We start from the raw sequence: 6,977 nt of genomic DNA, 5'->3' as shown, positions 1-6,977 counted from the left end.
ACCTTAACGCTAACAACGCGAATGTTAGCGGGATTGTTAACAATAATTCCAATACAAGTAACGATCAAGTACCTCAACGAACAACAAACTACCACGACACCCCAAATCCCAAGCCCAAGAATAACAAACGAAAGTTCTGGGCTAAGGCTAAAGGCAAATCACCCCAAGGGGCAAGAAAAAGACAACAACCTGTGGCAACCTTTGCCGCCACAACATATGTACCTCCTACTACTATCCCTTCTAGTATCCCAGTTATCCCTAACCCAGACAGACAGTATGCTGGCAATCTCCCAAAGTGCAACAAATGCAACTATCACCATCATGGACCTTGTCGGAAAATGCAGTGCTTAAACTGCAATAAAAAGGGACACACCGTCCACTACTGCAAGACTCAGATCCAACACATTACTTCAACCACCAATGTCGAAATCTCTCGAATATGCCATCTATGTGGTGTAATGGGACACTTCAAGAGGGACTGTCCAACAGAGGAGAATGACGGTGAATCCGGAGGAGTTTGACCTCATAATGGAAAGAGGCAACGAAGGACCCTACTATAGTATAGGTTCACTTCCAATCGTCAGTATTATGTATGCTTTTAAAACATGTTTAAAACTAGTGCAACTCGAGTCTTATCTTTTGCGAGATCCCGTCAGTTAAGGGACCCTCGTGCTGCGTATACTTGCCTTTTATAGTATACTTTGTTCGCAGCAGTATTCGTGTAGTTACTCTAAAGTACTGTAACTCTGTTAAAAAGTTGCACTGTTGTGTTTTGTCTGTAACGCCTTTATGATCGAATCTAGTTCCTTTATTGCCAAGTGATTCCGATTTCATCACACGAGCAGAGTCTATTTGATCCTCACAATACCAGTTTCGTGCGTAAATCTCTTTCTTCGAAATCATCTTTCTAACGAAACTATCACTTCAGAACTCCGAAGTACTCATGCGTAGAGTACCTCATGTTTCTTACCCTTTCCAAAGAAACCTCAGCAAACCTTCCCGAAGTACCACTCGTGCAGTACGTCAAGTTCAATCCAAAGACCCACAGTTTCAATCTTAATTATATACGACTCATATACCCGAGACTGTGATTGATGAACCAGGTATGAGTTCTACTATGAACTTCAGGACGGAGACAGCCCAAGACTGCGAGTGATCGTGCTTCCGTATGAATAAACTTAGAAATACCTATCCTTTTTCCTTAATTCAGGATTAATCATACTTTCTTTTAGGTCTTCATGACACCTAATCAACCACAAGGTTTTGACGTCTTAATCAGTATGATTTGGTTAAGTCTACATCGAGCCGACATCAAGTGCTTTGATAAAGCAGTTAATCTTAATCTCCCTATCAAAGAACCTCTTGTTATTTACAGAGACAAATCAAGTACAAACCTTCACATCATTTCGTGTATTTAAGCTCAAAAGCGCTTACGAAGGGAATATCACACATTCCTTTCACACATCGTCGATACGAGCCAAGAAGTGAAGGACATTCAGAACATCCCAAAAGTACGCGACTTTCCCAACACCTTTCCAGAAGAACTACCGGGATTACCACCACAACGTCAATTCGAATTCAGAATCAACTTAGTTCTAGGGGCTACCCCAGTAGCCAAATCACCTTATCATTTAGCTCCAACTGAGATGCAAGAACTTCCTAGCGAGCTTAACAAACTCCTCAGAAGGGGATTCTTTAGGCCAAGTTTCTCACTTGGAGGAGCACCGGACTTGTCTGTAAACAAGAAAGAGCGTTCCAAATGCTAAAGTAAGCCTGATGCATCGCACCAATATTATCCCTCCCAAAAGGGATAGAATATTTCGTGGTGTAATTCAATGCATCCAACCAAGGGCTTGGTTGTATTCTTAAGCAAGAGGAAAGGTCATTGCCGATACCTCAAGACAGCTTAAGACACAAGAAGTTAACTATTCAACACGTGATCTTGAGTCATGAGTAGCGGTAATTGCTCTGAAGATCTGGAGACAATACTTGTAGGGCATACTCTCACAAACCACAAAACATTCAACATACATTCGACCAAGAAGGGTTATCATACCAGCAAAGTCAAACGAAAGAAGCAAAGTCGTATCCCGATAGTGAAAGGTTCGCTGGAATGCCAAGCGAGAACCTGAGTTCACTTAAGAACACGAGAAGCAAATAAAACTTCTATCCGTAACATAATTATTAACTCTTGCCTAAACTCTAATTTCGGGACGAAATTCCCTCTAACGGGGGGATGATGTGACAACCCGATATTTCGAGACAATGTAATGTAAAACCAATCAAATTTAGGTCAAAATATAACTTTCCTAAAATCTTATTTGGGTTAAATAAAGTAGTAGGAGTCGTATCAAGGTTTTCGTACATATAAAGAACCCTAAAATCCGAGTTATAACGAAGAAGTTATGACCAACCGAAGATTCTCGGCAAAACCGGCAACACCGATTAAACGAAAAACGCGAAGTTTCAATACAATAGTTTTTAGTCTTATGTATCTAAATGAAAGTTATAGATAACCTCAAACCGTGAGCGTACATAAAAAGAACGTCCAAATATGACTTCGGATGAGGAAGTTATGATTTTTCCAAGATTCGGGTATAGCAGTAGACAGCTAAAAACTCGAAATAGAGCTCGAGATACTTTTGACCGAAACAACCTAAATGAGAATCGAAGGTCTCGACAATGGTGTTTCAGCGGTGAAAAGTCTGGCAAAAACCGACGTCAGATAAAGAAGTTATGAATTTTTAAAGAAATTCCTTAAACACGTCATTTTATAATTAAATAATAAAAATAATTTCGGAATTTTCCAACGGAGTCTAAATGAAAGTTGTAGAGCGTAGTCTCACCTACGCGTGGATATAAAGACCATCGAAAACAGAGTTTGTATGAAGGAGATATGATTTTTTGAAGTTTATTAAATAATTTATATATATTTATATCAAAAATCCGGTAATATCCGAAGAAGGAGTCAGCATCCTCATCCGAGTTACACATTGCGTAACCCTGTATGCCCCGCGTACCCGAGGGCCTTGGTCTCGGTCCGTTCACGTCGCCCCTATGCGAAGCTACCGACCCGTCCCGTCCGACCCGCCCCACCCGATCCGTCCCATCCGAAGCCGAGGCAGTCGAGGACTCGGTCATGCATGATGTCCGAGTACGCGCTGCGTACGAGCGTACGCCCCGCATACCGAGGCTTCTCAGACCCCCTATAAATAGAATGCGAGGGTTTCCGGAAAAATTGCTCATTTCTCTCCTTTCTCTCACGATCTTGCCTCGATTTCTATGCACGTTCAAACCCGAAGCCCTGGTCTTTTTGCTCAAGTCCCGAAGGTCGATTTTACTCCCAAGATTCCCGAGAATCCTGAGAAAAATCCGTTTCCCAAGACGAAACTCTGCCCGGTTTTCCATCTCGCTATCTTCAAACTTTCAAGTGAGTTCATACCCCTAATCAATATTTTAAATAGTTTTAAATGCTTTAATAGGGGGTGAATACAAGTAGAAACAAATAGATTATTGAATCATTGATATGTATTTTATAACTGCGTTTGTCATTTAACGGATTTCACATGCTACAAAATGTGATGCATGAAATGATTTTACATCTTAAAAACACATTGTTACCAAATGTTTTACCTTTGAAATGTTTATTAAAATGACATCAAGTCATTGTTAATTATTGTTCAAAACCCATAAGATGTTTTACAAAACCATTTTACATTCTTGAACTAAACTATGCATATACACGTATATTATTATATATGTATTGATTATATAGTTTACATCTTTCATTTAGTTTCCCGCACCCTTGAGTAGTAAGAGTGTATAAACCTACATGATCAATCAGTTATATTACAGTAAATTATCATAGGGATAATTTGGAGACATCAAACATTACTTCTATTACAAGGAATCACACAAGAGTCAGTTCATTCATGAGTCTATACTAGTACATTACCTGATACATGAATATGTTTACATATACTTACTTGTTACATGGACACACATACATGAATACCATACATGAACACTTTTACATAGGTGCATTATCCTGTATTCACTTACCTGGATACTTGTACTTAGGACTACGAGGATGATTTATTAGTACATACTGTGTAAATTGTCTTTCCTATCCCGGTTCAATGGGATAGCTAGACGGGACTTACCATTCCAAACCCCGCTGATTAGCACCAGTGGTCAATGACCATCTTCGGAGGTCTAAGGTTACTAATTATATTAGGTAGATCGATTGGGACTAACCCTTCCACCCACCTGCTGCTGCTACAGAGGACAATTGGACAATCTTCGGATGTTCATTAGGTTATACATTTCGCTTAATGCGATTCTGTGTTGGTCCTAGTACCCAGTGACAACACTTACAGTAGTACCTTTTCCTGTTTAATTTATTTTGTGATACATTCACATATACAATGAGTTAGACTAAGCACTTTTAGTGCTAGTCAATACAAAGGAAAAACTATCATTTGACAAACAGAACATTCGGGTCTTGGTAAAAGACTACATTTCATACTTATAGAAAATAAGGGTTTTTCTAGGGATTTCATACTTACCTCAACATTTTCATTTAAAGGTTTACATGGCCTTCATAATAGATTTTTACAAACAAGGCAATGACACTATTATACTTATGAATTCACCAGCTTTAAAGCTGATACTCGCTTTCAAAATAACTTGTATTCTCAGGTCATCAGTAGACAGGTACAGAGGCCAGGTTTTGAGAAGACGGAGCAGACAAGTCTCGTCTTTTATTTTGATTGTATATTTTTGGTGTCTTATTACATAAAAGAACACACATGTATTAAACTTTACTTATAATGCAATGGATGATGTTGTTGCTTGTTTATTATATTACACTGTTGTGATACTGTACATGACGTCCTCCACCCCTGAACGTTTCCGCCGTTCGTGGTTTTGGGGTGTGACAGTTTACAAATTGTTGTTTTGCACGGACTTCTTTGTTTGACACCGAACGCCTTAAAAATTCTGGCGATTGAAAATGTTCGATTGCCTTCACCCAATTTTCACGTGACTTACCTTCGCCGGGGGGGGGGGGGTTGTTTAATACCATTGGGATATCTGCAGGCCCCCCATATCTGTAAAATAAGCATGGGCTTTACTTTTCCTCCCTCTATAAATTTTTGCAAGACTCGCATCAATGCTCCACAACAACTGAGTACGCTCGAGATCCAAGTTAACCTTATCCAAATCAAAATTATTCTACAAATACAAAAACGTTAGTTAATTAAATACCAATCACAACTAAACTTAAAATATTAACAAAGTTACCTTGAAATGCACGACTCTTGCATTCCTTAACACAGGGGAAACATTGTTCCAATCAGATATGCTAAAAGGTACATTCGTCCACATAAACCTCCCAATCTCACATTAAAACCAATTAGCATGCTTCCCAATAGGGGAATATGTGATCTCCCTATCAAAATCCAAATCCATGGGCTTTTATTTGTTTGTTCGTATCAACTTTCCCAGCTTGATGTTTTTAGATAAACCCTTATTTTCTTTGGAAGCTCAGCTGAAAAAAATACAATTAGAAATATTAGTCATGATAATTTATAATAAATTGAAAAAATGTAGCTAATAAATATATCATAATAAGACTTACCATCCTATTCATGTTGACCATGACCAAATCCTACCGGAGGTGGTGGATCACCGACTCCATCACCTCCATGTCCTAGGCCCAAAACATTAGCCATCATGGTAAAGAGTATCAACGAACTAAACATCATATGTAGCCTGTAAAATTACAAGATGTACAATATAGAAACATAATATGAATAAAAATTAGACAATAATGAATAAAAGTTAGACAAACAACATGAATAAGAGATAGACAAACAATATGAATAAAAGGTACACTTCAAATAAAGTTTCTATTAAAAAAAACATTTGATTTTTTAAATCAGAATATCCATCATATACTTCAATTTCTTCTTCATCAGTATCGTAATCAGAATCGTCATCATCATAATCAGTCTCTTCCTCAGAAACATTATCAATTCGACCCGTTAGCGGAGGTACTTCGGTCTCGTCCTCATCGTCATAATCAACATTCTTTTAAGCTACATAAACATTGTTTTGAAAGTATTGTGAGAAGTCGATAAAAAGTCTAGCTCCAGATGAAGAGTTTTTTTTTATCTATGCCAACATTTTCGGCCTCCAGATTGTCGACATCTTGGACAGAGTCACTGTAAACATTTTGGAAATGAGCATTCTCGGATGGTAGATCCCAAATACTTCGATAATTAACATGCTCGCCGACACAACAAGGGTTATTGTTTTGGTTTCTTCGATGATTAATAGGCCCACGAATGTAGAACACTTGTTTGGCTAGTGTCACACCCCAAAACCACGAACGACGGAAACGTTCAGGGGTGGAGGACGTCATGTACAGTATCACAACAGTGTAATATAATAAACAAGCAACAACATCATCCATTGCATTATAAGTAAAGTATTAATACATGAGTGTTATTTCATAATGTACAACAATAATATGAATAATCAAAATAAGGCGAGTCTTGTCTGTGCTCCATCTTCTCAAAAATCTGACCATCGCACCTGTCTAACTGATAACCTGAGAATACAAGTTATTTTGAAAGCGAGTATCAGCTTTAAAGCTGGTGAATTCATAAGTATTTAAGTGTCATTGTCTGGCTTATGAAAATCTATTATGAAGGCCATGCAAACCTTTAATGAAAGTGTTGCTGTAAGTATGAAAAACCCTAGAAAATCCCTTGCTGTCTATAAGTATGAAATGTAGTCTTCTACCAAGACCCGAATGTTTTGTTATAATAATGTAGTCTTCTACCAAGACCCGAATGTTTTGTTATCATAATGTAGTCTTCTACCAAGACCAAAATGTTTTGTTATAATAATGTAGTCTTCTACCAAGACCCGGATGTTTTGTTATGATAATGTAGTCTTCTACCAAGACC

Source organism: Lactuca sativa, chromosome 2 (genome assembly GCF_002870075.4).
Source record: "Lactuca sativa cultivar Salinas chromosome 2, Lsat_Salinas_v11, whole genome shotgun sequence".
Taxonomy (NCBI): domain Eukaryota; kingdom Viridiplantae; phylum Streptophyta; class Magnoliopsida; order Asterales; family Asteraceae; genus Lactuca; species Lactuca sativa.
Note: the sequence above shows the minus strand (reverse complement) of the source record.